Source organism: Talpa occidentalis, unplaced genomic scaffold (genome assembly GCF_014898055.3).
Source record: "Talpa occidentalis isolate TD23 unplaced genomic scaffold, MPIMG_talOcc4v2.1, whole genome shotgun sequence".
Taxonomy (NCBI): domain Eukaryota; kingdom Metazoa; phylum Chordata; class Mammalia; order Eulipotyphla; family Talpidae; genus Talpa; species Talpa occidentalis.
In genome coordinates this window covers 6,147,593-6,170,809 of record NW_026555331.1, presented here as the reverse complement: position 1 = coordinate 6,170,809, position 23,217 = coordinate 6,147,593, and positions in this window count along the sequence as shown.

Genomic DNA, 23,217 nt, shown 5'->3' with positions numbered 1-23,217 from the left:
AAACTAGATGTTAATTTAAATCTCACAGCAGTAAACCTTCCCTTGTATGCTTGTAAAATAGTTCATTTGAACAGACATACTCAGGGCTAATTTTATTTAAATTATAAGGTGCTTTAATTTTTAATGGAGGAGGGATTTTTTCCCTCATATCTCATCCTACCCTGTAGCACCTGCTCCTTCTACACTATATTAAAGTCCTCTCTGTACTGTAGTGTCTGTGATTTTACGACACAACCACCAAGCATGCAGGTGGCTGTTGGGATCTCATTTACAATCTATGGGTTTTCACACTGGTTTGTTCCTGGCAAGAGCTGTCTGTGGTGTGGCTCATGAAGAGACTTCTGAAATAGCTGTGACAGAGAAAAATGCTCATGATGTTTGGGCCCAGATGCTCTCAGGTATCCAAGACTCCTTGGCTACAAATAGTCCCAGTGGATGCTGTGCAGTTGGCTTTGCTGGGCTTGAGGCTGCCCTGCATATCGCAGACAATATTATCAAAGCCTCCTTCTGGAGGGCTGGAGGAGAGCTCTCTCCGCACGCTGTGCCCTCCCAAGATATCCTGAGTGAAAAGTCTAGGTTTGAATGCAAGCAATCACTCTCTAACAATGATGTTAAGCAAATGTAGTCAGCTGCTTTGAGTTTCCATTTCCACAACTGCACAGCAGACACAAAGCATGTATTTTGATTTAAAAAGTTCAACTTATTTCCATTTTAAAGAAACTCTTTTGTCAGATATGTGGTGCATGTGCTCAAAGAGTCATGAAAACATCCTCCCTGAAGAAGTAGGACCAGGTTCTGTGTATTTTGAAGTCTGAGCCTGCTTGGAGATCCACACTTTTGATGATGATGTTGCTGATGATTTTGGAAATTCCTTTAATTTTTTTAACTAACTGAAAATAAAAATTACAAAAATAGATTGGAGGGGGCCTGTGTGGCTTTCACCCTGTTTCCCCCATAGTAGCATTGCAATCATTTATGAGAATATCAAGACTAGGAAAGTGGTGTTGGTACTGCACAATACATTATCTCCTTTAGGGGTCCCATAAGGCATTTGGAGCCCATAAGTCACCATTCCTTTTCCTCAATGTACAATGCCCATCTGAAGGAATCACACACAGAAACTCTATTAGTGTCTGGATCTGTAGTTCCTACTGCAGTTGATGGTAGAACATTGTCAGGACTCAAAGTCAGTGAAACTCCATTTCCTTTTCTCCAATTTGATTTAGCCATATGCTTTCAATTCCAAAGAGAAAACAACACATGTAGAAGTGACACCTGTATGCTGGGTCTGCCCTGAGGAAGCAGTGCCATTTCAAATTGCTGGCCCCTTGAATGCCCAAGTATCCTTTGATCACAACTGGCAAGGTCGGGGGGTGGAGAGGGGGTGGTGTTGACATTTAGAGGTCATAATCCTCTCCTTTTCTTCTTCGCCACCCCTCTTCTCCCCTCCTGTCTCCTCTGCTCTGCTCTCCTCTCCTGTCTTCATAAATATTCTGTTCTATAGAAATCAGCTTCTCCTTTGAAACAGAGAGTTCCAGCCCAGGAAATATGTGTATAGTGAGAAGGGCAGAGGGCAAGTAAAGGAAAAGTGAGGGTTTTCTTCAACTCTTCTCTCATCCTGACCTCTCAGTGTCTTGAGAGGCTTTTACAGGCAAGACCCTGCACGCAGCATTGGGAGCATGGTATCTGCTCAGTGAGAAATGATTCCTTCTCTTTGAGAAGAGTTTAAGAACCCCAAGGTTGGACTGAATATTCAAAGCTACATCAGTCCCACCCCCTGAACATATCTCTTCTCTGACATCTTCTCTGTGCTATGGGATAATCTCTTCCCACAAGTCTGGGTGGGAGAGAGAGGAGCTGGTTTCTTTTGAAGCCATTTGTTCTGAGTTCTTCAAACATTTTCTGCACTTATGAGTTGGAAAAGAGCTGCATTTTGAAACAACATTCAGCTGGAGTTGCACATCAGTCCTATATCTACAAAGTAGATGCACTTTTCTGAGACCTGGAAACTGAAGTGAGTCATTGGATCCCCTACTTGGGGAAGCATTCACGATAACATTTCTGTCTCCCAGTTTTGGAGTGACAGGTGCCAAGGTGGGCAGTAGAGTTTCTCTGGAGGGGACTCATGACATGCCCAACTGCTGTATCTGAGGGTGTTCAGCATCAGTCCTGGGAAGTCTGAGCCCCTGGATGCCCTGTGAGTGCTGTAATATAAGGAATATTTATTTTCCTGTTTAACATGCAGGATTAATTTTAGTTTTTTAAACAACAACCTGATTAATGCATCCTTGAAAGGCTCTATATTATCCACACAATAAAGTGCTATCCGTTAACGTGACAGTCAGGTGTCTACATGATTTACCCCTGGGACATCGCCTGCCTCCTTGCTCCTCCCTTCCCACCCTGGCATTTGTTCTACATTCTGCCTCAGAGTTTCATGAACATCCCTATTCCATTTGAGGAAAGTTTGATTTAGACAAATTTGACATTTATCAAGCTGACTCTGTGTCCTCAGACTTTAAGTCTTTTCATTCTCCATGCCGATGTGTGTAAGAACTAATGGATACATTATTTTCCAGGCTTTTATATCAGTGTTAGGTTGACAAAACCTCTTGTAACTTACAATTAGATTGAATATAAATGGAAAAGAAAAAAATACAGATGTACATTTGAAATACATAATTGTACACGCATTCTCTTTGAAACATAGTACTACAAATGACTCATCAGGACACAACTTTTGTTAGGAGAAAATAGTGGAGTTAGCCCCTGAGTTTGGACCAAGGGTCAACCATTCAAAAAAAAATGACCATTCTTAATTTCTGTACCCCAAGCCCTAAACATTATTTGCCTTATCAATTTTCCTTGAGCAAATACAGTCTCTAGAAATTGGGGTGGTAAAGAAGTTTCAGTTCATATATACATGAAGAAATGATTTATCAGTGGCTTTTTAAGTGTATCATTCAGTGGCTGTCACAGTGCTACATAACAACCGATTTCAAAATAGTAAAAGAGAAAATATCCTTCTTCATGAATCTGAGGGTTGGCCAAGTGTTGACTGATGTTGGCTGGACCCGAATCCAAATTGCATGATCACGCTAAGTCCATTCCATTTGTCTCTCTTTTCTTTGGTAACAGTGGTGCCAAGTCCATGTTCTTCCTTAGTAAATGCAGAAGCTTGAAAGCGAAATTATCTTTCAAGGTTTTAATCATAGTGGCTTTGGTAACATCCCATTGGCCAAAGTAAGTTACATGACCAACCATAGCATCAGTGGGAACAGGGAAAGAATACTGTGTCTACAGTTAATAGGATGCAGAGGGGAATCAATATTTGCTTTGTAAAATTAAAAGGAAAAATAAATGTATGAAAGAGTAAATATTTGCTTTATCACATTATAATGCAATTGTAATATAATTTCAAAGTAATATATAATAAAATTATAATATAATTTCAAAGTAATAACCCCCCCAAATGAACACATTGATTTATAATTTATTAAGAGTAGAATCTAGAATAAAACACATTGAGTTATTCTGCAGTGGTGATTTCTCTATGTCATGAGTACTGGGACCAACTTACCTGGAACATAATAACACACAGTAAGAATAATGATGATACAGTTTTATTGAGCACCTAGCAGGTTGCAGAGCCTCATAGGAATTGCAAATATATAGGCTGTCATCAACACTCCAGGAAAGAATGAGCACATAGCTCAACCATTTCTATGCTTTGCAATGACTTTCTGCCAAGAGGATGCTCAAGATTCCAAGGAAGAAAGAGAATTGCAAACTTCACACTACGTGTCAGGGAGATCTTCTGATCAGTGCAAAACTGAAAAGGAATGATTTATACTCTCATTCTCCCTTTGTTCCTTCAAGTAACTTTCCAGTCCATGCATTTCTCTCTTGACTCCCAGTTGCTATCTGACCATCTGCATGGACTACACATTCGGTACTCTGCTGTTAGAAGGTTGTTGGGTGAGGTAATACTTCCAACAGGCCATGAGCCCTCAATACAACCCTCATCTTCCTCTTGTTACAGATGAAGAATCTAAAACCCAGATGGCTGGTGTAACTTTGTAAAGATCACACAAATATTTAATGACGAAATTGTAAGCAGAACCTAAGGCGAGTGGCTCCCAGTTCAGTAATTTTGTGCTAAAAATTGCATGAAAATTACCTGACTCTAGTTTTCAATGGAATAAAAAATAAATTATACAGCTGGGAACTGTCTAGCACAGCAACTGCAGCATAGTATAAACTCTGCAAATGTTTGTTGAATTGAGTTAGAAATTGGAAAGAACCCCGAAGAGTCAGGTTTAGTCGAACAAGTCATTTTACTGTGATGGGAAAAAAGAGCACGGGGTGAGAAATGACTTTGCCAAGGTCATGTGACTCTTCAACCACAAGAACTCTGAACTCTTTGCCTTGGGATCCAACCTCATTTCCTGATCTTGCCATCAGGTTGTGAATGAGGTTCTGTAAGCTGTGTTTGTGGCTAAAGAGGCATGATATTACTTAAAGCCATTTCATTTTAAGCTCAGTCACAAGCAGCTAAGTAGGAAAAGACAATAATTCAAGTTGTCAGGGTCCTTGGAAACCTGCTCTGGGGTGTTGTATTTATAATGGAAAGAATTGTAATACTTGAATGTGGTTATTCCGGGTCCCATTCCAAAACAAAGTATAGACTCTCAGCAAGCTTATCGCAGACAATTACAGTTAAACCCAAGTCTCCAGGTAAACTGAATCTCTAGGACCTGGGAAATAAGCCCAGGCTCATAGCTAGTCTCCTCATGCTGGGTACTGTGGACACGAGGCAAGAGGTAGGCAAAGCAGGTGTACCTAGTCCTTTGCCATCAGCTCCAGTGGACCCTCCAGTGTCACCTGCAACCTCAGATGGCACACGCCATATTCCCCAAACTCTCTCAATAGCACAGAGTCAGCCCGGGTCCCTCAATGTTTTCTTGCTGCACAAAAATTATTTCTGTCCAGAATGACCTTTCAAGAACAAGGACACTTAATCAACCTCAGTGTCTAATAGGTTTTATTTACCACTGTAGTTATGTGAAAGGGAATAAAAGGAATAAGCATTATCATCTCCAAGTTCTTACACAAGAAGCCACATCATGCACTTTCCTGCAAGTTGAATGCTTTCCATCATTCCTGAACATAATTGGACCATTTTTCTACCCTAAGTATCTGATTGGTCCAGTTAGCACCAATCAGCTCACTCCATTTTCAGTCCACATACTTAGCTCAAGCTCTTGAGAGCTTCAACCTGATTGTTCCATTTAGCTTGTACCTGCTTGGTCTGTTTACAATCCCGACTGATTGGTGCCATTTAAACATCAATCAAATGCACTCCATTTTCAATATACATTTCTCTCTTTTTTTAAAGATTTATTTATTTATGCATACAAGAGCCAAGAGCCGGAGTACAGGCCAGAGGTGCGGGGGACGAGAGGATTCACCAGAGACAGAGTGGGGAGAAGAACAGGTAGACTGACTGAAATACACTGCTGAGGGGAGCAGAGGGCGAGACAGGAGAGGTCTGCTGCACCCTAAGCTTCAGTATTGTTATCTCTGAAATGGGAAAATGGTAATAATAAGAGATAGATAGATAGATAGATAGATAGATAGATAGATAGATAGATAGATAAGAGATAAAAAGATAGATGATATATAGATATAGATGATAGATAGCTATATCAGCATATTATTATCTTCATGTAACATATGAATGAATAGACACATGCTTTGTACTCATATGCATGTAACTGTCAGTGTTTCACACGGAAGTGTTGTTGTTGTTTTTTGGTTTTGGGTTTTTTTTTTAGGAGCAGTTACTTGAGGATAAGTTCTCTTTGTGAGAACATTTGGAGTTTGTGTTCTTCTGTCCTGCATCCCTGTGTTCCTGTTGATGACTGGTGAGCGGAGAACATGTCTTGCTGTGGATGAGGTGCGTCATTCAAATGTCATGGTCACTATGCCAGGTCCCATTTAATAAATTACTGCCAAGGGGACACTGAATGCTATCACAGTAACTTCAAATCCATTAAGAGACAATTTACTAACTCTACAGAAGGTGGGTCAGCGATAGCATTGGCATTACTTTGCATACCTGGATCTCAGAACACTCCTCACATCCATTTCATCCAATTAATCCAGGTGGCTATTATCCCCATTATACAAATGGATAAACACCCTATAAGACCAATGAGAACGTGCCAGGCCCCCCAAGAGCTAATGTGTTACCCAGTATAGGATCGGCTTCTGTTCTTACTCTCAGTGGTCACAGGCTGTCCTGCTCTGCACAAGTCTACACATGCTCTGCACAAGTCTCAGCCAAATCTGAACCAACACTAAGCACAATGAGGCTTAGCAGTACACAATTAGGTAGTTGCCCTAAGTACTTCAAGTCTTGAAGTAGGCAGTCAAGTAAGAGTAAACAGGAAGCCACGTCATATGCTGTATGAGGAAGAGTGGAGGAACTGAGAACATTTAGTTTAGAAATGGAAAAATGTAAATCCTAGCAGAAGTATCCATGTGGATGACGCTCTGACATGTATAAATCTCTTACTGTCTCCTAATTTTCCCTTCAAAAGAATTTAAATTTCAATCAAATCTCCTATTTTTGCAAATAAGAAACCAAAGCCTGAAGTTAGCGCCATCTGTCAGAATCAGGAAAACCAGTGTCTCCAGTCAGGTAGCAGATACTCTAGTGCCAGTAGGAGCCCGTCCCATTGTTCCTACTGGTGCAGTCCAAGACCCACCTTGAGACATCAATCACGGCCCATCTGACTTGTCTCTTCATTTCTCTCCAGTGACTTCTTTTTCCACTTCCCTTTCAGTCACTGCTTTAGATACATCGGTGTTACTGTTGTTTCTACGGAGATGGAAGTTATTCATGCCTTAAGGAATTTACACAAAATGTTTCCTCTTCCTGAAAAATGTTCTCAAGATCTTCCCATGATTGGCCACCTCTTATCTTCTCTCAGAGCACAGATGATGTATTACCTCCTTCGATGTCTGCACCATCTGAAGACACTCCCTCCTGAAAACATACGCATATTATCTCTCTCTTTTTGATTTTGGTCTTCATAACACACTTTGCTATTCTGTTCAATCATTAATCATCTGCATCTCTCTGCTGGAATCTCATTCCAAGAGAACAGGCACGTTGCCCACTTTATTCTCTATTATATCATCAGTATCTAAAATAGCATCCGGTACATAGCAGATGACAAATAAATATTTACCAACTGAATGAAAGACTATGTTGACTATTAGGGAAAAAAGGCAAGATAGCTTTCTTTGTAAAATACAGGAGAATTATTAAACTTACGTTCTGCATCCTGGGTCAGTACAGCATCAATGAGTGGGATGTTACAGAGAGGTAATCAAGTCTCATCCTTCCCAAAAGAAAACACATCAAAAGCAAAGAAAACACATCAGTCACAAACTAGACTGGTCCACACAGTGATTAGTCAATGATGGCTACACAGCCAAGCAGAGGCTAGCTGGGCCTCGTTAAGCTCCAGGGTGCCCACACCGAACACAGGGCTCTGGGAGGAGTCTCCATCCTACTTACATGGCAAAGGTGCACTCCTTTTAGGGACCAGGACTTCCAGTTCTCCACATCTTCTCTTGTGTTGTGTTGTGGGAAGTAAAAATCCTTCTGTGAGCCAATCCACAGGATGGCAGCCCTTACTTCTGCCCCGGCTTCCAGGACACATGTATTCTTCTGTCGGAAAACCACCATGTGAAATTTCGATTCGGTGCCTGCGATGAACCCTACAAGAGGGATGCTATTCTTCACAGGGATTCACTCTCATGATGGCGTTGGAGCTTGGCCTGAAGCGGTGCATGTCAATGCTCTTCATCTCCTGGATGAGGCAGCATGCGGGACACTGGTGGGGTCCATGGTCATATTCCCATTCCCTTACTTCCTTTGTTATAAAAGTGATTCTCCAGCAATGTTATGAGGATTCTGTGCTGCTGGACCAATGGTCCTCAGAGAGTGGTGCTGACTGAGGTTGTGCAGGAGGGAAAAGGAAAATCCTGAAAATAGCTGAGACAGGTATGCATCTTAGTATGGATGAGCTCTTGGCCCTTCAGGGGAGAAGAGGTCCATTGTCATCAATCACCCAGTGACTGAATCATCTAAGGGGCATGCGCCATATTAGTGAGGAAGGTGTGCCTCTCTCTCTGGCATGTTGGACAATTCATAGTGATGGACAGTTCATAGTGATGACAGCTGGATCTGTCTTGATAGGTGGGAGTCCATTGTTTGAGCTCATGGATAGCCTTCCTCTTTTCATGTCTTCAAACATTTTTTCTTTCTTATCTATTATCTTGTCACTGGTTGAGTCTCTAATGAGTATTAACATGTGATAAAAATACCCATGTTTCCTATTCACCCCACTCTTCTTAGTCCTGTTTGTCCCTGGCCCTTCAATCACTTCATTTTTTCTTCCCAGACTCGCCATTGCACATGACTTAATTTTAATCTCAATCTGCCTGCTTTTCTGCTCACAATGAATGATGAGTGATGCTGCTCAAAGTTTTGCTCTTTGCAAGGGTTATTCCTCATTATTGGTTTGCATTGGAACCATGGATGAGGCTCCAGTGAAGTTTCCATTCATTTTAACTTATCCCTAATATATAAACTGTTTGGGATTTTTTTTTTTTTTGATTACACATATTTATTTATTTATTTTTATTTATTTATAATAAATTTTATTTTTATATTCCCCATACAATTTCAACCTGTTTGGGATTTTTCTATCTTCTCTATGGAGTTGAACAGGATTCCCACATGCAGCTGTAAGGGTGTCTGGGCAAACTTTTCATGAAGTTTGCTTATGCTCTGTGGCCCCTCAGACTCACTCCTGGGTGTGACACTTGCATCTTATTGAATGGTCACTGGTCTTGTCCAGCTTTATTTGCTAATTTATCTGGTAGAACCCAGTTCATAATGGGAATTTTGGCTAACTGTCATTTAATGCATTATGGTCAGATGTTTTGTCTCCACAGACTTGTTTCTCAAAAACCTATAATTATTTGCTGCAAGTGGCTAGAATTTCCTGATATACAAAGGCTTACATTGCATTTTTCATTCAATTTTGACAAAAAAAAAAACACTCATTTCTCTGATACCATAGGGTGTGTGAGGGCATACGGTCCAAGCCACAAGACCATTTGCACAGCAAACGGTCCTACTCCAGAGCGCATTCCTTTTCTTGGTTCCACTTAAAGTTATGGCCATGAGTCACTCAGATGTGGGCCAAGGCTATAGTTCTAGGTGTGGAGCAAGTCATTCCAAAACCCCAGGAGGCAGCAGGCATGGTGGGAGGGGTGAACACAGTAACTTACAGTTCACTTTAGAGTCATCTTCCTAAAACATGACCTCCTTTGTCCCCAACATTACACAGCTTTGTCCAGACCCCAGATCCTTTTGGGGCTTGTCGCCTACCTCGGAGGCATATCTGTCTCAGCCAGGACTCCAGCTCATTCAGCTCCATCAACACGGTGCTATCAATGTGATCAGTCAGTATGTTTGGTAGAATATTAACAAAGTCTAAGTCACTTTGACCGTGATTACTAGGACAGAGAGTAGAAAGAAGAGTTAGCATTATCCCAGGATAAAACTCAGTGTGTACAGCGTGTGCATGTGTGTGTATATGTATCTTTGTGTGTTTTATCTCATGCACATGTTTTGATACCATTTTTGTCAAAAATAGGATAGAAATCAACATGAGAAACCCACATGACACATAGCTGAGGTTATAATCCTCTGCTCTATTAAGCAGGCCCCATCTGTCCCAGCAGCGCCAGCCTGGTCTACAGGAGTCCTCCTGTTGCTGTGTGGGCCGCTGTGGTTAATTCAAGGACGATCTCACAGTGATCATTCCCTCCCACATCTTTTCAATCCAAGAGTGCTACTGACTGCACCTTCTCTTGGCACACTGCGCTGTCTTTAATCTACTGCCTGTCTATCCTGATTCTCACTTTCCTCATTTCTTCAATAAGGATCACGACATTCATCATGAATATTTTGAGGCTGAAAGATAAGCCAAACACTTAAGCTTATTTTAAGAAGTATGTTTAAAGTAACTTTCACATCATAAAGGATTGTCTGCTTTTTAGTTCATCTGAAGGGAGATTCTGAAACACTTAACTTTGGTGCAAGGGAATTTGGGAGCAGGTCAACTTAGAAGAAGGGAACATGAAACAGAAGAAAGGAAGTCAAATCACGCTAGTGCGTGGGTCTCTGTCATGGGCTGCTGGGACCTGCTATAAAACTTTCCATTGTCCAGCTGCCAGCAGAGGATCTGGAGCTTTAATCCAATCCTGTGTGGGGTAAAGGTTGGCTGAGGTGACAGCCTGCCTAGTGCACGGTTTGTGCCTGCTTGTGGCGGTCTCAGGGGCGTGGAGAAAGTCCTTAGGCAGAGAAGTTGGGACATGGAAGGTTGAGATGCTTGAGGTTGGAAATTGCCAGCTACCAGGTACTGGAGCTCTACTCAGACATTGCCAGGGGCCTGTGGGAGGCCCCGGGGCACCTGCTATGTTGTGGCAGAGAGGAGAAGCTTTGCAGCTGCCACTGTTATTGTTGTTGTTATTATTATTACTATTGTTGCAAGTCACTTTATTATTCTTTTACATTTTAAGAAAATACTGGGTGCTAAAGAAAATGAACTGCATTGGCCTAATAACCAAGAGTCTTTCCTCTAGCTTGACTTTAGGAAAATGATGCCATGCCAGTCACGGGGATTCACTCCAAATGAAAAGGAGTCATTTTCCACATTTATTTTCCAAAGGTAACTGGAAGGTGCTTCCAGCACAAAAGGTCTCAGAGTTAATGACTGTGGTTTCCCTGTTATTTCACCAGATTTTTTTGTTGTTGTTTGCAATTTTGTGTCTTTTCTTTTTTCCTCCCTTTGCGTCTATTTGCCGGAAGCCTATGGTCTGGGCATTGAGCCCAGTTTGATTTAATTTTGGTTCCCTACTTATGCAGCATCCTAGCTGTGGTTTGGAGATGACATTTTACAAATTATGTTTAGGCGTTTTTGTTTATTTATGGTGGAGCGAGTACAGAAAGCTTGTGCCCAGCCTGTTTGGATAATAATGTTTAAAATAGGAGAAATAAAACTAATAGCAAATGATAATACATACAAATGTGTGATTATACAGAACATGAGTGCCTGTTTACATGCCTCCAAATGGGGCTTTGGGTTTAATCACAGGACAAAGCACCTGGTTCCTGGCTTTCTCCCTCGCTGTAGGCACCTGAAGATGAGAGAAAGGACAGCCACGTGTGGCCAAGGTGAGCCCCTCCCCTCCCACTGTAAATGCAAATGGACTGCACCCCTAAAATCATTCTGGAAGTAAGTCTTCTGGCCTCCTGCACTCCTGGGATGGGCTCATTTGGCACGGCCCCAGTGGGGACCATCCCCTCCCCGAGACCGCACGCAGTGGTTTGTTTTGGTGCAACTGCCATGTTCTCTGAATTTGCAGCTGAGCATCTGAAAAACTGCCTAGACTGGGGCAGACGCACCTTCCATGTCCTGTCCTGAGCACGCACTGCAGGGGCGGAGGTGCATGGTGGAGCCACGTATCCATGTGGGACACCCAGAGACCTGGGCCCGCGGCGAGGACATGCAGCTGCACAAGGTCCTGGCGCCACCACCTGGAAGCCCCTGACTGGGGGCTGGGCGGGGCACAGAGATCAAAGGCACAGGGTTTGTAGCCAAGACTCGGAAGTCTTCACTCTGCCCAGATGCTCTTGTCAGCGACATGGTGCGGATAACAACACTGAAGTCACAGGTGGTTTTACAAATTAAAAGAAAAAAATATACATGAGCTACCGAGGACAGTGCACGTAGTAAGTGCTCAATAAATGCTAACTGTCATTGGCTTCGGGTTTGAATATTGCCTGCAAACCTCACGTGAACTTTCCCCCCGGAGGGGAGGCCATTTCTGGATAGTAAGTGATTCATTTCAGTCAATTACTTCTGCCATTGTTTGTGGCTCCTCTGGGCCTGCATCCTGCCCCATAGAGAAGATAAACCAGGCCAGAGGCGTGACCCAGAGGGGAACAGACATGCACACCTCACGCACACCTCTCTTGTCCTTAAGGTCCAGGGTACTTCATTTTTAGATCGTGGATCCCAACCCGGAGTGAGGTCAGCAGCCCCACTCAGTTTGGCAAGAGTGCTACGTTTGAGACCATCCCTGGCTGGGGCAGGGCGGGATGATGGAGCTGGTCCTCTCCATACATCATCAACAGAAATGTCGAACCCCGACTTGGAGAAGGTGTTTATAAAATAATTAAAAAATCAAGAGCTCATAGGCCCTGATTAAGGGGTCTTTCTTTGGGGGTTACAGAGAAAGTTAAACAAGATCTTTATGGATATTTATTTCAGTTTTGCAATAGGGAAAGAAAGGAGCTGAATTAGAGAGCCCTTCAGGAGGGGGCTGGCTATTTAAATCATGGTGCATCCAAATAATGAAATTCAATGTGACATTTAAAGGACAGTAATAAACATGTAAGGGCGGATATGGAAAGATAAGCACAGTAGGTCACCAAGTAAACAGAAAGCAAGACCCGAAACACTAGGCCTTAATATCACCATTTGTAAAAATACAAACTACATACACACCTGCATACACACATGGACAAGGTAAGTGTTGAAAGATTTCTAGAAAACATCAGAAGAAACTGTCATCGGTAATTGTTTTCCTGGAAACATTCGAAGGGGTCAAGTATTTCCCTTTATATTTTGCATAATAATTCTATTTATTTTTTTTTTTTTAAGAAGTGGGGTACAGGTCAGAGTTGCAAGGGCAGGGGGCGGTGAGAGGATTCACCAGAGACAGAGTGGGGAGCAGAACAAGCAGACTGACTGAAATACACTGCTGAGGGGAGCAGTGGGCGAGACAGGAGAGGTCTGCTGCACCATGTGGGTAGCTCCCTGGCTGCTGTGCCATGTGAGTTGCTCCCGGCCAGCCAGGGATCGAACTCACGCTGCAAAGGCTGCACTCAACCCCCTGCACCACCAAGGAGGCCCTCACATAATAATTTTCATTATTTATCTCATCCTCAATGACCTTTAAACTATCGCCTTTGTTTTGTGTCCTGCACACACTATGGTTAGTATTGTTGTCATTGCCATTGTTGAGTCCGGGAGGGAGAGCTCTCCTCGCAGGGAGGACAGACACCAAGGGCTTTTCCCGCCACCCTGCCCTGCACCCTCTTCTGCCATCATGGATTCAACCACTGCTCCGACTAATCTCTTCCATGACTTGTTTTGCCCCTCAAAGCACTTCTCTCACATTGGCTGGGTTTTAACATCGCCTTGGGAGAAGTTTTAGGGAAACAGAAATGTCAGTCTCACCCCATCATTGAGTGCGAGCTGGGGGTGGGGAGCAGACAGCAGCGCTTTGACCTTGCCCTGGAAGGGGAGCTGCTGGGGCTGAGAAGCCCTGAGTTTCTCATGGTTTTCACAGAACGGCCACCATCCTAAGAGCATGCTCCCCACTTCGGAACAGCTGCACTGCCTGTGTGCAAAAGAAACGAGGCGGCCCACATTGCCCTGCTCTCCCCCGCCCTCTCCAGGGCTCAGGTCTCAGGGTTCCTTCTGCCTGGACCCTTCTCCAGCTCAGCAATGCCTCCCAAGCTGCTCATTTTGCCTCTGATGCATGAAATAACACACTTTTCTTCTAAGTTTGCTCAGTATTTTGACCTCCCTGGTCAGGACTACAGAACTTTTGAGTGAACTGACCCTAAAGAATGATCCTAAAGAGCAAAACTTTTTTTGTTTTTTTAAAGATTTTTATTTATTTTTATACAAGAGCTGGAGTACAGGCCAGAGGCATGGGAGGGTGAGAGGATTCACCAGAGCCAGAGCGGGGAACAGAACAGGCAGACTGATGAAATACACTGCTGAGGGGAGCAGCGGGCGAGACAGGAGAGGTCTGCCACGCCATGTAGGATTCTCGCCGTTGGCCGGGATCGAACCCGCACTACAGAGGCTGCGGACAGCTTCACAGCGCGGCGCTCAACCCGCTGCACCACTGGAGAGGCCCAAGAGCAAAACCTTTTATTCCAGAATGCTCCATTCTGTCTCTGTCCCTATAAAGCTACCTGTCGTTACCTGGCAAAGGGTTTGCTCCATGTCGGGTTCATGCACCATTGAGCCATTCTACTTTTGTTTTACACATTTTACACTGAAAGCTGCTGCTGCTCCCACACCTGCCTTACCTGGACCTGACCCATTTAAGCAGCATTTCTCAACATTTAGTGCAATTGGATCACCCAGGGTTCTCGTTAAGATGCAGATTTAAATTCAAGAGGTCTGGGGCTCACAATTCATGCTTTCTAAGAAGCTCCTCAGTGATGCAGAAGCTGCAGATGCTGCGTGGTCCAGACTTCGCGCAAAAAGCATCCAAGAGACTGATACCCAGCCTCCATGTTTGCCCCGTTAGCCTCCTGCAGACTCACAGCTGGTCTGTTCCTCCTTTGACCAGAAGTGACAAGTGGATCATGGCAGCATGTAAATGGCAAGGTTAGGACTTAATTCTGGGAGGGGCAGTCTGATATCTGCACTGTATAGAATATCTTTCTCAGGCTATATGATAATCTCAAATCATATCAAGCATTTCATGCCAAGAACTGAACAAAGTGCTTTATACTTATGATCTTTTAAGAAAAAATAGCTTTCATAACAATTCTTAAAGTAGGCACTACTATCCCCCCAAGTTTGTCCCTGGGTGCTCTGAGGATAACTAACTTGAATGAGGTTTCACACTAAGTAATAGAGTTGAAATTCTAACCCACGTAGGAGGATCATTTTCTCAGTTATGTGCTATTAACTATTAGGTGTGTGTGTGTGTGTGTGTGTGTATGTGTTGTCATAATATTATGACAAATAATTACATATATGAGGGGTATAAATCAGTTATTTAACTCCAAACTCATATTTATTACCTTATTATTTCCTTTCCTGTCTGAGATAATATACTCATACATACATATTTGTATGTTAGACATTTGTAATTAATTATTGGTGTGACAATAGTTTGTAGCATTATATAGGTTTCCTGCAACGTCAGTCTACAGCTGCACCTGCTACTGTGTGTTCACCACTAAACTCTAGTTTATCCTTTACCAACGTGAAGCCAAACATACATAAGGTATCAGAAACAAGTGTCTATGTCTGTCTGCTTTTAATTTTCTCACCTAAACATAACATTTCTCTCTATAAAATTCCTGATGAAAATCAGTAAATAAGCTTAAAGACACAGAAGTCAAAATCCATTAATACGCAACAGAAACAACAGAAAGGAAACAACAAAAAATGTATCCTCTGGCCTACTGTGATTTAAAAGAAAAGGCAATTACCAGAAATGAATGTGTGCAGGATAACTTCCTTCATTCAACAAGAAAATGGACTCAGCCAGCCCACCAACACATGGGCTCCACGGCCAGCAGCTGAGCGGTAACAGGACCTCGCCCCCAACACTTTACAGCTGTGATGGATGAGTGACAATACGAGGATGGAAAACAAAGGCTGAAGATGCACTCTGAATGTTCAGGCAGCCAGCTGTCTGCTGTGCTTGATTACATGCATTTAATGGGTGTGCTGGCCCAGGAGGGGGGCCATGCTGAGTAATGATGCCAGGAGATCCAGGCCAGGGACAAGATGGTACTGATGCTTCTGGACAAGAGAGAAAACACAATGCGAATTTTGTTGGGCCCCACAACTCCACCTTCCTAACATGGGTAGGGGCCAACTCTGTGCTTTCTTTCCTCCTGCTTCACAGTAGCCTTTGGTGACCAATCCATCTTGCTTTCTTCTGTGGCCGCCATTATCCACTTTCTTCACTGAGTTGCTTCACCTGAACAGGGAAGGCACCGAATCAATGCCAATGAAACTGTGAATTCCAAGTGTACCCAAGATATAGTAGAAGAATTTCAACCCACTTGTCTTCAAGATCATTGGAAATCCATTGTTTTCAGGTGGCTAGAGATTTTGGTGACTTGTAGAAATGCAAAGATGCAGAGGGAAACATAGAAGTAGTTATAACGAGAAGGGATAAGAGCGAGAGGTGCCAAAGATAGGTAATTTCATTCTGTTCCTTAAAGTAAATCTCTGTTGAGGACCCAGTGTGTGCCTTGTTCTACCTTTCTCAGGACACAGAGGCAATAAAGAAGGGCCATTGATCTCCTCCTGTGGCTCATCATTTTAGCAAGTGGAGAGATGCAAAGACACAAACACACAATCAACAGGTCAGACATCTGTAGAGGGTGAGTCTGGGCACAGGTGAGCTCTCTGAAAGAGCAGACTTCTGACTTGAGTTTTCAAAGAGAAACTATTTGCTAAGATGACAGAGAGAAACATAGATCCAGACATTAACACCTATGGAACCCTGAGCCCCAACAATTCAGGGACCATCTTTGGTCACCTTTGGAAACCCAGTTCCTAGTATATATTGTGGGTATTTGATCAATGTCTTTTACACCAGTTCTGGTAACTGAACACACACACACACACACCATAGATAGTCCCTCTGAAAGTGTTGAGCATGACATTTGTCATTTGTATCAAGGACACGCCTGTCCCCATGCTCCACAACTTCCCTCATTTCCAGGCTACGCTCAAGAGAACTAGGTGCATTTCTGGAGTATAGAAGAATTCAGGGCAAGGCATGGCGAGGCTGGCAGCTCCAGCTGGTGGTGGGACCTGAAAGCGAGAGGTGATCCTGTTTTCTAAACAGCTGTGACTGAAACCCAAGGTGGCTCAAGAGGGTGTGAACACCAGGGACACGTGCACTGGTGATATTGGGGGAAGCAGCATAGTTCACACTCAGAAAAACTGATCTGTGTTTATTTGGGGGCTGGTTTAAGCTCAGGTACAAATGCTCCATGGATTCAGACATGCGTTTGGTGGGATTTTGGCTTTGAAACTAGGTCGTCTTAACATGATTTCCAACTGGCAAGGGTCCTCGAACACCAGTCCCCACTCCATGTCCTTTCATCTCTGCACATATTTCATTTCAAAGAATTTGCTGACCTTTCTGTGATAAATGTGATTCACTCTGAAATCCAAGGGTCAAATGAAAAATCTGACATTTGGTGTCATCATGCATTAGGCTCAATAAGGCCAAAGATCATCTTAAAAGGCAACATATGTCACCCCAAATTAACAGTATGTTGACTTGCTGGTGAGTGTTTCAACGATTTTTTAAAAGTTAGTTTTTCCCCCAGCAAATGTACATCTTGGATTTTGAGAGCTGCTCTTTCCACAGCACCCAGACCTGGCAGAACCTAAAGTGGTGGAACTTGTGTTCCGTGTTGACATCACAACGCTGAGCAGTTAATTGCCCTAAAATGGTCCTCTGTGTTAGGTCTGCAGGATGAGGGAAAAGACCTGGAGTCTGGACAAGTCCCCATCAATTATTCTCTGTATAACTTTGATCTAGTCCTTTAATTTATTCTCTATATCACATTGATTTCTTTAATTTTCCCCCTAAATGTCTTTATTTTTAAAGTGAACATTTTTTCCACAGTTAAGCTTTGATCAGCTATGGTTAAGGTACTTATGCAGCTACTGAAGGCTCCACTGTGAGAGAGGTAAATGAGAGGCTACAATTTCATTGGAGAACTGAACAATAAAAGACAGGATTTCAGGCGAGACAGCACACTAAATGACGTAGCCCCAATGTCTGGCATATACACTGCAACCTATATTCAAGCAATGGTTCTTCTGTTTACAAGTGGTATGAGCTGAAAAAATAGTCCTTTTGTGCAGAAAAGGGGAAATAAGACATTAACTCAATGAGCATTTATTGAAGGCAAACACTGTGTCTGAGGTTCTAGGCGGTAGGGAGGGCATCTTCAATAAGGAGACAGGACCTCTCCAGGCCAGGCTTGCATTCTGTTGTTTCTCTCACTGCTATTATTGAGGCGCATGTATGAAAATATATATAAAAATCTACTTAAAATTACAAATAAGTGTTTATTAAATGACTACTTAAGGCACTGGGCTGTGTTTCCTGGGCTCTCTGACCGCTGTTTCACTGTTGCCTCCATTCTTGTCAAATCCTGGCCTTGCCCGGTGGGTGAGACCAGTGGGTTTACTTGTCAGGAGACAGGACACAGCCCTGACTGGCTCCACCACCTGCCCCAGTGCGCTGCGTCCCCAAGGGCGACCCTCTGTCCCGGATCCTTATACGTCCCAGAGAGGAGCAGGTGATGAAGCAGCTTCAGTGATTTTCCCTCCTACCTACAAAAGTTAAAACTCAGTCTACATCTCTCATGGATGAAAACTGTGCATTGCGTGTGCATCACAGATCCAAGAGAGGAAAGGCTCGTTGGAAGGGGCTCCCGGGCCCTCCAGTGACCGCCTGCAGCAGGAGGCTCAGACACAGCCAGGCCAGCTCCTGGACACCGCCTGGCCCTTGTCAGCAGGGCGCTCACTCCAGGGAGACCAGGCAGGCCCCAGGTGCATTTTCATCCGTGTTCTCACTCAAGACTTTCATTTTGCCATGGAAGAAAGAAGCGTTATGTGTGACTCCATCAGTGGATGCCTCAAACCTAGTCACTTTGTTCTATTTTTTCTCTTCTTGTTTCTCCGTGCAGAACACCTTGATGTTTCCTCACAGTAGACCACGTAGGTTCTGCGGAAATATGTGAACTCGCGAGGCTCGTCCTATATCATGGCTCTGTACCTTCGCCTCTCTCCTGCCCCCAGCATCAGTAGCATCCAATCACAGGTCACACTTACCAGAGTCAATGAATAATAGAAGAATTACCTCTGAGTCTCAGAGATGCGATGAGTCACACTTGCTGGTCCTAACTGAAACTTATGTCGTTGGCGTCCTGTTTCTAGCGCGTTAGTATCTTGATGCTCCTGGCCGCATCGAGCAAGTGCTCACCTGGGGCACTGCCTGCCTGCAGCGCCTCCCTCTGTCTGTGCGCAGGTGGGCAGGGTGGGCACAGCGGGGACTTGTCTCCTGCAAGAATGACCCGCTGCATGATCCTGAGCCCCCGGCTCCACCGTGCTCTGCGGGTGCACCCCACCTGCTCCTTGCTCCCCAGCTGGATGAAGCGCTACTTGTCAGGAATGTAACTGCTTCCTTGTCAATTCACTTCTCCTTGGCTCCTTCCTTCCTGGACTCACTTTTCCACCCCCCTACAGGTGCTTCCTGAGATACTCCCAAGGGAATCACTGACATGCCAGATCCTTTGCTCGGAGGCTGTTCTTAAGGACCCCAAACCAGGAGAATCACATCTCCCTACAGCAAATGCTCCCAAAGTTTACACAAGTCAGCTCCTGTTCTGAGGCTGACGATGAGGCAATAAAAGACGGAACACAATGCTTGCCTCAGGTGAGTGCAATAAATGCTTATTCTCCACCCTCCGCAGGGGTTCTATCCCGCTGAAAAGAGGAAGAAGAAAAGTTTGACTTTAGCTTTAGGCTTCTGATGAAAATTAAACAGAGCACAAAGCATGATGTATAATGAAACCTTCCATTTGTACAGCAGTAGAGTTCAAAAGTTTTCACCTATAATATTTTAAAAACAAATAATCAGAAAACCTTAAGGGAAAGGTTGGGTAATGATCACTCCCCGCTTCTCAGATGAGGAAATCGAGGTTTAGAGAGGTGACTGAGCAGATTAATTCTGCAAGCAAGCAGCAGAGCCAGCCTCTTTGTCCATTGTGCTATCTCATCCACCTCGTAGTTCAGGCCATTACCACCTCTACAAAAAGCGCACAGGGACAGTGATACAGATAAAATGACTGCTTCCGGTAAGCCTGGTCTGCTCCTGAATTACAGTTTCTGCACTGTCTTTAGAAAGAGGCAGATTAGGTCACTGCTGGGAAGAGCCGCTTCCACGGTCCATTGATTTGCTTTCATTGGGCATTTCTTCTCCTGGCAGAATACTTTGTCGATGATACTAGGTAGATGCAACTTATCATGCATTACAGAGTTTATAACTCTGGGGAACTAAATGAGAAAACGGAGAAAAATAGCTATTGCTTAAAATAAGAATCCCAGATGTTGATGTGTTAGGGAAGGGTTACCATGGAGATCAAGGCCTGGAAACACATTTTGCATAATATAGCAGAATAAGCCAGAGGCTGGGAACAGGTCCTAATGCACCGCTCTGACCACCCTAGTCCAACAGTCTCTACATAAAGGCCCACCAGACTCCCCATGGAGCATTCCCACTCATGGGTAAACCTGGAGGAGAAATTATCAGCAACTCAGCCCCAGCATGGGGCACCAACTGGAAGTCAATGTTATTGGTGATATTCCTTGAATCCATTAATCCAAAGTGCTAAAAATAATGAGGTGAATAACAACATCCATTCAATAGCTACAGCTTCTGTATATTTCTGCCGTGTCTTCTTCCTCACCTGGTTGACCTAGTTTGTGGAGGTGAGTTTCTTCTCTCCTGAATGATTCCTCATTGCTTTGCTGGGTTCTCTCTTCTGAGCATCTCATTCCCCATTTTCACAGAGACCTGACCTCAAGACTGACTCTCTTGACTGAGACTCAGACACACACAAATGGGTTTGTTTACTACACATCGAATTCCTCTTTGGCCAGTTCTGCACTCTCTCCTCCATGTTTAGTTAGATTATAGTGTAGCCATACTCAAATCAGGAGACACAGGTTCAGAGTGAGATTTTCACTAATAAAGTAAATCATTAAGTGCTTTAAGTCTCTGTTTTGGCCTCTTGGGATCAGAGTGATACCAGGGTGGACATCCTGTTATATATATTAATGGACATATGCACGTAATCCCGTGCTTAGCACTTACTATGCCATAGGCTGTGGCCATGAGAAGTAAAATTTACATGCTTAATAGAATTTGGCAAAGTTCTACTCTATTCAATAATACTAACAAAGTAATATGAATGGAAAATCTGGGAAGCATTTGTCTTAAGTTTTCCAGAATGTGATTTTAATAGTTGAAGAGAGACAGGCGATCCATCCTGTGAAAATATGATGGAAGAAGATAGAAAACAGAATAGGATCAGAAGGCAAAAAGGATAGAAATGTGGCAGAAGATGAATTGTTGCTAGAGAGTGGCTATCAACAGGGATCTCATCCAAATTCTTTATTTTACAGATGGAAAAAAATGAAGGAGCCACTGGAATTTAGCAACTCACTTAAGCAGCTCATAACCAGCTCATAGTGAGGAGTAAAACAGTTTAAGGGAGTAGGCCCACCAGTTAGTTGTTTTTGCCAAGTTAACAAGTTCATCCTTGTGAGATGATTAACTCAAAAAGCTCTTGGGATAATTGCTAGGATGACATGTGGGAAAGATGACAGGTAATCACAGAAGTCGCGACTTCCAGGGAATACAGCAGAGGGAGATACACACAAGTAAGAACAAGTTACTTGGGGGTTTCGACAGCTGCCCTAGTTGGCAAAGTGCCTCATATTACCTCTTAGGTGGTCAAATAACCACGCCCCCTGCAATTTTCTGTCCATGACTTCTAAGTCACAACAACACAAAACAGACAACACTAAACAGAAACCCCTGGAATTCTAAGCGTGCATGATCTGACTTTTCCTCTGTCAGCAACTTAAGCAAATGAGCCTGTTCTTGCTGCTCCAAATCCCTAATGTCTCATGCCATTTGCAGTAAGGAGGCTTAGATTTCCCTGAGCTAGGGGTGCTTTGAGAATCTGACAAAGACTTTAAAGTCTGCATGGAGCCAGACCCAGAAAAAAAGATGCGAGTAATTATATACACACGATGTGTATTGTTTGAGGTTCGAACTTTATATACCCCCAAAGCATAGACAATCATAAAGGCACTTGGATTCACAAACTCTAGCTAAGAGCCCTTATTTTGTACTTTATAAAAGAAGTTCAAAATTCATATAAAATTCATATCTAAGTCATGCAGATGTGTAAACTGAGACATAAAGTTGTCTTTCTCTTCATACATCTGGGGCTTGGGGGAGCCAAACATCGTTCCAGAACTTTTGGTCATATTACATAGTGCTGTGTTATTATCTCAATCATCCATGCGATTCTTTTGCTAGATTATGGTGGGTGGAAATAAGTGGGATAGGATGCAGAGCACATTTTACATCTAATTGTAAATGAAGCTACAGGCACAGAGATGAAAGGGCATCTCTTTAAAATGCCTCTCTGAAAATGCAGGATGAGCTTTGGAGAGTGCAGATTGGGCCCATGCAGGGAGCCAACAAGCGCATTGCATTGAGTGGAAGCTCACATCCCAGTGTTCTTCAAATATTCATTTGCTTCCCCGTGTTGAAACATCAATTAACCATAAGTCAGCCTCACGGTCCCAGGACGAGGGTTTGCTCTGGCTGCAACCAGGCCTCTCTCTTTCAGGGCATAATCAATGGAAGATAGATTTGCCAGCCTTAATTGAATCTTCCATATTCAAGACTGCCTTCTCCATCTGATAAGAAAAGAGATATTTAAACGAGACCTTTTCTCCCTCATGTCAAAATCTCTTAACAGGCCTCGCAGAATTGTTCACACCGCTGGTTCTTCTCCCGAGCCACCTAGCTACCAAAGCAGCTCCTCTACCTTGAGAATCGTCATGGGCCAGGCAATACCTCATACATTTTTGTCGCCCTGATTTGTCTTTTTATTGTTTACGTAATGAATTTTTACTGCGTGTGGACTTGGTGCCAGGCGCTGTTGATGTGACCTTGTGGGAAGCAAGGTGACAGAGCCTCTTGACAGCAATGCTCTAGAGAGGTGACAAACCATGCATGGGTGACATGAAGCCAGGGAGGGAGGGTCAGGTAGAGAAAGATGGGGAATCAGGTATTATTTTAGATACGTGGCAATGGAGTTCCTGCTGAAGGGGACCCGTGGGAGCAAAACCCTCGATGAAGGGAAGGAGGTAAACCTTGAAGATCTGATGGTGATCGCTGCTAAGTCCCCACCCAGCAGGGGTGGAAGGAAGGAAAGGGCACGTCTTCCTCCTCTCTCTTCTGCCCTTGGTCCCCCACCAAGTCTTCCCATGGGCCAAACTCAATGGGAAGTTGCTCATAGGGGGCCTGTGAAGTCAGCTGGGGGCAGGAGAAGGACAGAGAATGGATTTGAGAGTGTGCAGGAAGCACCTGTGGATGTGCAGAAAGGGCCTCCTGTACATGGGGCGGACGGGGCAGAGGGTGCCCCCGTGAAGGATGCACCTGTGAAGGATCATGAGG